Raw genomic sequence first — 12212 nt, 5'->3', positions numbered from 1 at the left:
AATAAATAGAAAACGTACTATGTTGATGGTTGAAAATATCACTAAGAAAATGAAAAACAAGCTATGGAATGGGAGAAAATATCTGCAAATCACATACTTGATAAATGATTTGTACCTAGAATATATAAAGAGTTCTTACATCTCAATATAAAAATACACTCAATTTGAAAAATGAGCAAAAGACTTGAATAAAAATCTCAAAAAAAGGCATGTAAAATGCTAATAGGCACATGAAAATACATTCAACACCATGAGTCATCAGGGAAATGCAAATTAAAACCACAATGAGATACTACTTCACACCCACTAGAATGGTTATAATTATGAGGACAGAGAATATCAAATGCTAGTAAGGAAGTGGAAAAACTAGAACCTTTGTACATTGCTGTAAGGAATGTAAAATGGTAACAGCCACTTTGGAAAACAGTTGAACAGTTTCTTAAAAAGATAAATTTGCCGTACAATTCAGGCATTACACTCCTAAGAATCTACCCAAAAGAAATGAAAACAGGGAACTTTCTGGTGGTCCAGTGGTTAGGACTTGGCACTTTCACTGCCATTGACCTAGGTTCAAACCCTAGTTGGGGAACTAAGATCTCACAAGCTGCATGGCATGGCAAAAAAAAAAAAAAAAAAGAAACAAAGAAAATAAAACAGAGTCAGTGTTTGAAAAAAAAAGAAATGAAAACTTACACTCACAGAAAAAAAACTATGTATGCAAACTGTCACAGCAGCATTTTTCATACTAGCCAAAAGCTGGTAACCACCTAAATGTTCATCACATGATAAATAGATAAGCAAAATAACATATCCATACAATCAAATAATATTTGGCAAAAAAGAAACCTAATTCTAAAACATGCTTCAACATAGATGAACCTCAAAAACAGTATGCTAAGCTAGATACAAACACTATGTATGATATGATTCCATTTAAATGAAATGTACAGAAGTGGCAAATTTATAGAAACAGATGGAAAATCAGTGGTAGCCTGAGGCTAGGGGTGGGAGGAGAGATTAACTGTAGATCAGCATGAGGATATTTTTTGGTGTAATAGAAATATTCTAAAACTGGAGTATGATGATAGTTGTACAACTCAATTTATTAAAAATCATTGAATTATACCTTTATAATAGTTGAATTCTAAGGCTATAAATTAAACTTCAATAAAACTATTTTTAAAAAAAAACCACACCTAGATATCTAATTAAGTTAGGGTTTTAATCAAGAAAGGATGCTGAATTGTAATCAGTGCTAGCGACCATGGCAGAAATCCCCATTTAGTCAGAGGATATGGCTTTTTAGAGAGGGAAGCAATTGTCCCCAGAGTAATCTATTTAGGAAATTCTGAGCCACCTTGTTAAAAAGGAATGTTCAACTATATATCTTATTGATGCCAACTGTTACTTTGGAAGCAGTTCTGGCTGTCAACTCCATTCATCCATTCAGCAAAAGTCATAGAATGCTTACTTATTTGCCAAGTATTATTTGTCAAGCTGGAGGGGGATAATAAAAAATGAAAAGACATGGCTTGGCCTTTAACCTGCCAGCATTTCAAAACTCGTGGCTCCATTAGGAGTTTGGCCCTTCTTCCATTTCTAGCTACTAGCCTCTTTGACTTCAGAGCCAAGATCCTTACTGTGTCCACTTTCCCATCTCCCAAATTTATTATTTTTTCTTTTTAGCAAAATTTCAAGCAGGGAGAAAGTATACAGAAAACTATAATAAACATTTGTGTGCCTGGTTACCTCTTAATCTTTTAGATTTTTAGGTTTTAATCTTAGTTTTTTAAACAAAATAAAATATGACATATGCATTTGACGCCCCTTTTGTTCACTTCTTTTCTTACAGAGGTAACTGGTATCCTGAAGCTGGCATTCACCATTTCCATGCATATCTATATACTATTATTTTACATGTATATGTATTCACAAACAATGCATACATTTCACAAACTTTATATAAATGATACTTTATATTTTCTCTTGTATTTTGTGTTTTAATGCAACATATTTTCTGAATTGATTCATATTGTAACTTCAATTTTGTGTTTCATTGTATGTGCTGTGTTTAGTCGCTCAGTCATGTCCAACTCTTTGCGACCCCATGGACTGTAGCCTGCCAGGCTCCTCTGTCCATGGGGATCCTCCAGGCAAGAATACTGGAGTCGGTTGCCAAATCCTTTGCCAGAGGATCTTTCCAATCCAGGGATCGAACCCAGGTTTCCTGCATTGCTGGAGGATTCTTTACCATCTGAGCCACCAGGGAAGTCATTATATAAAGAAAGAACAATTTATTTATCTATCCTCCTATTTTGGACTTTGAGGTTGTTCCTATTTTTTTTCTATTGTAAACAGTGTTGAAAACCACTCTTATACATCTTTCTTTATGCAAATATACAAGGTTTTTATGAATTTTCCTGGTGGCTCAGATGGTAAAGAATCTGCCTGCAATGTGGGAGACCAGGGTTTGATCCATGGGTTGGGAAAATCCCCTGGAGAAGGAAATAGCAACCCACTCCAGTATTCTTGCCTGGCAAATCCCATGGACAGAAGAGGCTCCCGGGTTACAGTCCAGGGGGTCACAAAGAGCTGGACATGACTGAGAGACAAAAACACATACACTTAGAGGGGGAATTACTAGGCCATGGGATATGTACTAATTTTCAGCTTTGGTGGTTGTTGTTCAGTCACTAAGTCATGTCTGGCTCTTTGCAGTCTATCTATAGTCTGCAGCACACCAAACCTCCCTGTCCTTCACCATCTCCTGGAGCTTGCTCAAACTCATGTCCATTGAGTTGGTGATGCCACCCAACCATCTCATCCTCTGTCGCCCACTTCTCTTCCTGCCCTCAATCTTTCCCAGCACCAGGGTCTTTTCCAGTGAGTCAGTTCTTCACATAAAGTGGCCAAAATATTGGAGCTGCAGCTTCAGCATCAGTCCTTCCAATGAATATTCAGCCTTGATTTCCTTTAGGATTGACTGGTTTGACCCCCTTGTTGTTCAAGGGACTCTTTAAGAGTCTTCCAGCACCACAGTTCAAAAAAGCATCAATTCTTCAGCACTCAGCCTTCTTTATGGTCCAACTCTCAAGTCCACACGTAACTACTGGAAAAACCATAACTTTGACTAAAAGGACTTTTGTCGGCACAGTGATGTCTCTGCTTTTTAACATGCTATCTCTGTTCAGTTGAGTTCAGTCACTCAGTTGTGTCCAACTCTTTGCAACCCTGTGGACTGCAGCATGCCAGGCTTCCTTGTCCACCACCAACTCCTGGACTCTGTCTAGGTTTGTCATAGCTTCTCTTCCAAGGAGCAAGAGTCTTTTAATTTCGTGGCTGCAGTCACCACCTGCAGTGATTTTGGAGCCCAAGAAAATGAAGTTTCAACTTTTTCCCAAACTATTTGCCATGCATTGATGGGACCAGATGCCATGATCTTAGTTTTCTGAATGTTGAGTTTTAAGCCAGCTTTTTCACTCCCCTCTTTCACCTTCATCAAGAGGCTCTTTAGTTTCTCTTTGCTTTCTGCCATTAAAGTGGTATCATCTGCATATCTGAGGTTGGTCAGCTTTGGTAGATATATCTAAATTTCTCTTTAACAACTGATTTACACTCCCACTAGCAGTATTTGAGAATTCTTATTTGTCTATATCTTTCTCAACATATGGTTTTATCACATTGAATTTTGTCTATATAAAAGATATAAAATGGTATCTCATTTAGTTTTAATTTGCTTGTTCCTGATTAGCAGGGAGGTGAACATTTTTTTCGTATGTCTGATGGTACGTTAAATTTCCTCCTCTGTAAGTTATCTGTTATTCCTTGACCATTTTCCTATTGGATTGTTTCCCTTTTTCTTATTGATTTGTTGTGGTTCTTTAATCTTTGTCTATTATGTATTTATCTTTTTTTCAGTCTATTTTTTCCCTTTTTTGTGATGATTGTTGTTAAGCAGAATTTTTAAAATCTTAAATGTTAAGAAAATAAAAAAAACTCTTTGTGATTTGTACTTTTTATATCTTGATTCCTTGAATTATTTTTAATTTTGTTAGGTATGCTAATGGTTTTATGTTAATTAGAAAAAGGTCCTTACCAAGTACAAAATGAACCCTGGATTATGTGCAAGTGAAATAATTTTTGCAAGAGATGCGGGTTCGATTCCCTGGAGGAGGACATGTAATCCACTCCAGTATTCTTGCCTGGAGAATCCCATGGACAAAGGAGTCTGGTAGGCTAGGGTCCATAGGGTCACAAACAGTCAGACGTGACTGAAGTGGCAGCATGCAGGCACAGCCATGCTTATATCATCTGTTCTTTCAGGTACTTGCTCTTTTCACATATTATTTTAAAGAAAATCCAAAGCATTTGTAACGATTTAGTATACATTACTAAACTTTGAGGATTTATTTTAAAATATTTTTAAACTATACTATGTTTTTTTCTAACTTTTTATTTTGTATTGGGCATGGTTGGATGGCATCACTGACTCGATGGACATGAGTTAGAGCAAGCTCCAGGAGTTGGTGATGGACAGGGATGCCTGGCGTGCTGCAGTCCCTGGCGTCACAGAGAGTCGGACATGACTGAGCGACTGAACTGAACTGAACTGATAGTCAATTAGGGCTTCCCTCGTGGCTCAGTGGTAAAGAATCCGCCTACAATGCAGGAGGCACAGGTTCAATCCCTGGGTGATGAAGATCCCCTGGAGAAGGAAATGGTAATCTACTCCAGTATCTTAGCCCGGAAAATTCCAGATACGAAGGAACCTAGAGGGCTATAATCCATGAGGTCACAAAAGAGTTGGACACAATTAAGTTACTAAGCAACAGCAACAACACAGTTGATTGATGATATTGTGACAGTTTCAGGTGAATAGGGAAGGGACTCAGCTATACATACACATGTATCCATTCTCCCTCAAACCCCACTCCCATTCAGGCTACGAACAATATTATGTTTTTTTAAAGTAAAAAAGCAAAATGGCTAGGAATATAAACAATAATTCCTTAATTCTGTCAAATATTCAATCAGTGTTCAGTTTGCAGTCATCTCAAATGTTATGTCGTGTGTATGTGGATAATTTACAATTTGCTTCAACCATGATCAAAATTGTCTGATGCTGTAAAGAACAATTATTGCATAGGAACCTGGAATGTTAGGTCCATGAATCAAGGTAAATTGAAAGTGGTTAAACAGGAGATGGCAAGAGAGAACATTGACAATTTAGGAGTCAGTAAACTAAAATGGACTGGAATGGGCAAATTTAATTCAGATGACCATTATATCTACTACTGTGGACAACAATCCCTTAGAAGAAATGGAGTAGCCCTCATAATCAACAAGAGTCTGAAATGCAGTACTTGGGTGCAATCTCAAAAATGACAGAATGATCTCTGTTCGTTTCCAAGGCAAACCATTCAATATCACAGTAATCCAAGCCTATGCCCCAACCAGTAAGGCTGAAGAAACTGAAGTTGAATGGTGCTATGAAGACTTACAAGACCTTCTAGAATAACACCAAAAAAGATGTCCTTTTCATCATAGGGGACTGAAATGCAAAAGTACGAAGTCAAGAGATACCTGGAGTAACAGGCAAGTTTGGCCTTGGAGTACAAAATGAAGCAGGGCAAAGTCTACCAGAGTTTTGCCAAGAGAATGCACTGGTCATAGCAAACACCCTCTTCCAACAACACAACTCTAAACATGGATATCACCAGATGGTCAATATTGAAATCAAACTGATTATATTCTTTGCAGCCAAAGATGGAGAAGCTCTATACAGTCAGCAAAAACAGCACAAGGAGCTGACCGTGGCTCAGATCATGAACTCCTTATTGCAAAATTCAGACTTAAATTGAAGAAAGTAGAGAAAACCACTAGATCATTCATGTATGATCTAAATTAAATCCCTTGTGATTATACAGTAGAAATGACAAATAGATTCAAGGGATTAGATCTGATAGAGTGAGTGCCTGAAGAATTGCAGAGGGAGGTTCATAACATTGTACAGGAGGTGGTAATTGAAACCGTTCCCAAGAAGAACTGCAAAAAGGCAAAATGGTTGAGGAGGTCTTACAAATAGTTGACAAAAGAAGAGAAGCAAAAGGCAAAAGAGAAAAGGAAAGATATACCCATCTGAATGCAGAGTTCCAAAGAATAGCAAGAACAGAGAAGAAAGACTTCCTCAGTGTTCAATGCAAAGAAACGAAGGAAAACAATAAAATGGGAAAGACTAGAGATCTCTTCAAGAAAATTAGAAATATCAAGGGAACATTTCATGCAAATAATAGGGCACAATAAAGGACAGAAATGGTATGGACCTAACAGAAGCAGAAGATATTAAGAAGAGGTGCCAGGAATACACAGAAGAACTATACAAAAAAAGATCTTCATGACCCAGATAATCACAATGGTGTGATCACTCACCTAGAGCCAGATATCCTGGTGTGTAAAGTCAAGTGGGCCTTAGGAAGCATCACTATGAACAAAGCTAGTGGAGGTGATGGAATTCCAGTTGAGCTATTTCAAATCCTGAAAGATGATGCTGTGAAAGCACTGCACTCAATATGTCAGCAAATTTGGAAAACTCAGCAGTGGCCACAGGACTGGAAAAGGTCAGTTTTCATTCCAATCCCAAAGAAAGGCAATGCCAAAAAATGTTCAAACTACTGTACAGTTACACTCATCTCACATGCTAGCAAAGTAATGCTCAAAATTCTCCAAGCCAGGCTTCAACAGTAAATGAATCGAGAACTTCCAGATGTTCAAGCTGGATTTAGAAAAGGCAGAGGAGCCAGAGATCAAGTTGCCAACATCCACTGGATCATAGAAAAAGCAAGAGAATTCTAGAAAAACATCTACTTCTGCTTCATTGACTACACTAAAGCCTTTGACTGTGTGGATCACAACAAACTGTGGAAAATTCTGAAAGGGATGGGAATACCAGACCACCTGACCTGCCTCCTGAGAAATCTGTATGCAGGTCAAGAAACAAGTTACAACCAAACATGGAACAGTGAACTGGTTCCAAATCAGGGAAGGAGTATGTCAAGGCTGTGTAATGTCACCTTGCTTATTTAACTTAAATGCAGAGTACATCATGTGAAATGCCAGGCTGGATGAAGCACAAACTGGAATCAAGTTTTTGTAGGGAGAAATAGCAATAACCTCAGATATGCTGCTGACACCACCCTTGTGGCAGAAAGTAAGGAGGAACTAAAGAGCCTCTTGATGAAATTGAAAGAGGAGAGTGAAAAAGCTGGCTAAAACTCAACATTCAAAGAACTAACATCATGACATCTGGTCTCACCACTTCATGGCAAATTGATGGGGAAACAATGGAAATAGTGACAGACTTTATTTTCTTGGGCTCCAAAATCACTGCAGATGGTGACTGCAGCCATGAAATTAAAAGACACTTGCTCCTTGGAAGAAAAGCTATGACCAACCTAGACAGCATATTAAAAAGCAGAGACATTACTTTGCCAACAAAGGTCCGTCTAGTCAAAGGTATGGTTTTTCCAGTAGTCATGTATGGATGTGAGAGTTGGACCACAAAGAAAGCTGAGCGCTGAAGAATTGATGCTTTTGAACTGTGGTGTTGGAGAAGACTCTGGTCTTCAGAGTGTGGTGTTGAGAGTCCCTTGGACTGCAAGGAGATTCAACCAGTCAATCCTAAAGGAAATCAACCCTGGATATTCATTGGAAGGACTAATGCTGAAGCTGAAGCTCCAATACTTTGGCCACCTGATGCGAAGAGCTGACTCATTTAAAAAGACCCTGATGCTGGGAAAGATTGAAAGCAGTAGGAGAAGAGGACGACAGAGGATGAGACGGTTGGATGACATCACCGACTCAATGGACATGAGTTTGAGCAAGCTCCGGAAGATGGTGAAGGACAGGGAAGCCTGGCGTGCTATAGTCCATGGGGTCACAAAGAGTCAGACACGACTGAGCGACTGAAACTGAACTAACCCAGGTAAGAGGGGATAATGGTTTGCACAGGGGATTGGCAGTGGAACTGATAAAACAGACCCATTCAGTGGATATTTAGAAGATGAAGTCATAGAGCTAAATGATTGATGGGACAAGGGGGGTGAGGGAGAAGATGAATCAAGGATGTCCTCCAGGTTTCTGAGTAAAACATGAGGGAGGATGATGGTGACACAAACTGAAATAGAATGTGGGAGAAAAAGCCAGTTTGGGGAAGAAATTAGTATTTCAGTTTGGGCACGTTGAGTTTTAGATGCCAGGGAGACATCCAGGAGTATATGTCCTGTGATCACATGGACCTGGAATAGGGGATACAGAGAAGGGACTTATCTGCTTATTATGACAATGGGAGCTCTGGTCACACACATGCTTGTGTCAGGAAAGAGTGTACAGTGAGAAGGGAAGATGGCCCCAGATAGAACCCCAAGGGGCCTCGAACATATGAGTGAACAGAAGCAGAATCCTGATGGAGCATCCCCCATTGCTCCCTCTTGTCACTGTCTGTTAATTTCCATCCCAGCTACCTGGTTCTGGCTGTTTATAATGAACTAGAATGACTGTGCTAAGTGTTGAAGATAGTAAGACAAACTAATTATCACTAAAATGTTTTTCCCCTGCAGACCAGCAGAGGAAAATGAAATGTCAGTAAACAAATGCATGCTTAGGTAGAGTTCTGAAACTTGGCCTGTAGGGTGTATTGATCATGCCTTTTTCTTTCTTGTATTTCTGGCTCTTTGACATCTAGGGTCTTGTTGACTCTGGTGAGACTGCTCTTTCCAGGGCTAGTCAGGTTCCTGTGATAAGAAAGGGTTTGAGGCATTAGACCAGGTCCCATGGCTGTCTGCCAGCCTGTGCCCCCCACAAGGAACCAGGTGTTAGAATTTGCATCACAAGGAATGTAGGATCTAACTCATGTAATACTTTGAGCCACCATTTAGGGTCAGTGGAGTTGGTTTCTGAGTGTGGAGAGGAGGTGGTATCTTCAAGGGCTGGGCAGAGAAGGAACTGGAACCAGTTAGGAGCAGACATGCCCAGAGGAGCAGTAGGCATCTGAAAGTTTATGTGATTTTGTATCATGGGGTGAAGGGCTGGAATCCAGGAAGTAATCCTGTAGGCAATCTAGGATTTCTGACTTATTTATAGTGCAGTCCTTGAGGTCCTCCAGGAATTGAGACCACATGGTTAGGTTTCTTTCCATTCCGACTCCCAGCAAGAAGCAAAAATACAGTGGGCAGTGTGCTGTTGCTGACCCCATTCCCCACCTCACCCACACACAGAGGCTGCAGGGGTCACCCAAGACTGCTACTTGGCAGGTGGAACCACTAAACAGGTAGGAACCAAAGTAGTTCCTACACCCAGTGTCCCTTATCCCCCTCACCATTCACCAAGAAACCAAAAACGTAATTTCTGACATTTCTCCAGAAATCTTATATTTCTACAAACAGCCAAATCCTCAGAGGAAAAAAAACACAAAACCCAGCCATCTAGAAGAACCTCCAGTTAGTTGTCTGGCAGGAGTAGATGGACCGTTTGCAAAAAGAGTACAGAGCTACACTTCCATTGCCACCAGCCATACACAAGGGGCTGACAGCTGACTCCCTACCTATCCTTGCTGACAGGAAGTCCTGACTGGTCCCAAGCATTTCGCCAGATTCTTCTCCCAATTAGGTCCTCATTCTTTGTAAGGGAATCTATGGTGGATTGTGGATGTGGTTTTCCTGAATAAAAAAAAAAAAGAAAGAAAGAAAGGGAGAGAGCAAATAAAATGGATCTCACAGTGAAAACTACTTATGAAAAAGAACTGTTTATAGTTTTTAACATATGGAAGGATAAGCCATAACATGTTTTGAAAGGTTATCTGTAGGAGAGAGGAATAGAGTGGAGAGGAGGGGAATAGAAGGTAGTGTTTGTAGATTTGATTTAGCAACTATGTAAATATTTTACATAATTATAAAACAGAATTAAGATTTAAAAACGATCTCTTAAAAATTGAAAGAAAAGCAAAACAAATGAACCTAACTGTAAATCAAGTAGTGGGGAAGACACACAGAGGGGACCTATTTCTACTGAGTTTAAAACACAGTGAGTTGATTGCTTATACCAGTGAGATATACCCTTAGGGTAAAAAGAACTGCTTAAAGAGATTTAAAGTGTTTATGGCAATCATATTGCTGGTAGTAGTGTTGGTACTGTCGTTCTGAGACTCTTGGATGTCAATTGTGGGGTGAAGAAAATGAGTAATTAAGTGATATTCTAGTATCATTCCCAGTGTTGCTGAGAACTGGGATTTTTAGCATGGGAAAAAGAAAATACAGATTAAGATCAAAGTTAAGTATAAATCTTGAATTTGAATTGGAAATATCACTAAACACTCACAATGAATTTATTTTAGAAAAAAAAAAATATGTTCTGGGGAGTTCTGGAGCAGTCAAATAGTTAGGATTTCATACTTTTACTGCCGAGGATGCCGGTTTAATCCCTATAGGGGAACTAGGATCCCAGAAGTTGCAGGGAGTGGCCAAAAAAAAAAAAAAAAAAGAGCATTTTTCTAGTTCTTTCTATTTCAAAGGCCTAAAAACAATGACCAAGAAGTAAAAATGAGCAAGCTGATACCCAAATTGTGATTTTAAAAAATTATTTCCAAATAGAAAATAATAGTTATCAAAAACAGCTAAGGTCTTGTCAAAAGGGCTTAGAAATCAACTTAAGGGGCCTCCCACTGACCAAAGATGTGGTAATTTGGACATCCCATCAGTATGTCTGTCAACCCCAGTTCAGGATAATACTAAAAATTAATTAGTCATCATGGAAAGATTTAAGTGCACACTTTATTATTTTGAGAACTGCTAAATAAAGTGAAACACTTCTTATTTTCATTGTTTTTTCTTTATGAACTATAACCATTGGGTAGCCAAATGATACAGAAAATGTCCAGCTAATGAATGAAAAAGGCATGCTAGAGTTTGAATATCACCAATTGGAAGTCCTAATGAATTAATGGAGGACTTGCCTGGTGGTGCAGTGGTTAAGAATCTGCCTTCCAATGCAGGGGACACCAGTTCAATCCATGTCTGGGGAACTAAAATCCCACATGCTGCTAGCATCAGCAATGGAGGCACCCAGACATTTTATGCTTCCTCACGGAAGATCACAATACCACCGATGAAGTTGTCGTGTCGAAAAAATTTAACTTGAACGTGATCAGGGCTCTACATCCAATTACTAACTTACAGGGGAAGGAGAAAAAAATCAGAGGCTAGAGAAACATGTTCAATGGCACCATGGGAATACAGACAGCAAAATACAGATAGTGGACAAATCAGTAATTTCCTTTCTTTCTTTCTTTTTTTTTTTTTTTTAATTTTGGCCCTGCCTCAGAGCTTGGGGGATCTTAGTCCCCTGACCAGGAATCCAACTCACGCCCCCTGCCATGAAACTGTGGAATCATAAACACTGGACCGTCAGGGAAGTTCCTAGCCATTCTCCTTTTTAAAATATTTATTTATTTTTGCTTGCACTTGGTCTTTGTTGCTGAGGTCTGGCTTTCTCTAGTCCTGGAGAGCAGGGTCTACTCTCCATTGCAGTGCATGGGTTTCTCATTGCAGTGGCTACTCTTGTTATGGTGCACGGTCTTCAGTAGTTGCAGCAAAGGGACCGGAAGCTGTGGCAAATGGGCTTAGTTGCTTCGTCCACGGAAGTAGAATCTCTTCCTGGACCAGGGTATTAACCTGCACTGGCGGGTGGATTCTTATCCATTGTGCCACAAGGGAAGTCCCTCAGCCATTTTCTTAAATAAAATTCAAAGAGAAAAGAGAAATAGAGGAAGAACTCCTAGGGTAAAAGAAAATTAAGAGATAAATCAACAAAACACAAGTAGATCTCTGTGTGTTTGTTTTTTTTTTTTAATTATTTGTTTGACTCCTCCGGCTCTTAGGTGCAGCATTCAGGATCTTTGTTGAGGCATGTGGGACCTAGTTTTCTGGCCAGGGATTGAACCCAAGTCCCTTGAATTGGGACCACAGAGTCCGAGCCGCTGGATCATCAGGAAAGTTCCATATAGATCTTTTTTTGATCATCATTTCAGTTTAGTTCAGTCGCTCAGTCATGTCTGACTCTTTGTGACCCCATGGACTGCAGCACGCCAGGCTTCCCTGTCCTTCACCATCTTCTGGAGCTTGCTCAAACTCATGTCCATTGAGTCGGTGATGTCATCCAAC

General features: G+C 39.6%; 1 non-coding gene across 1 annotated transcript; it reads left to right on the top strand.

The window, feature by feature from the left end:
* Window positions 1-516: 516 nt before the first annotated feature.
* On the top strand, window positions 517-589 carry TRNAE-UUC (transfer RNA glutamic acid (anticodon UUC)). Its single transcript has one exon. It is a non-coding gene; the product is annotated as a tRNA-Glu (tRNA).
* Window positions 590-12212: the final 11623 nt, after the last annotated feature.

The sequence above is a fragment of the Dama dama genome, chromosome 19 (genome assembly GCF_033118175.1).
Source record: "Dama dama isolate Ldn47 chromosome 19, ASM3311817v1, whole genome shotgun sequence".
Lineage (NCBI taxonomy): Eukaryota > Metazoa > Chordata > Mammalia > Artiodactyla > Cervidae > Dama > Dama dama.
Note: the sequence above shows the minus strand (reverse complement) of the source record. Positions and strands in the feature narration are given on the sequence as shown.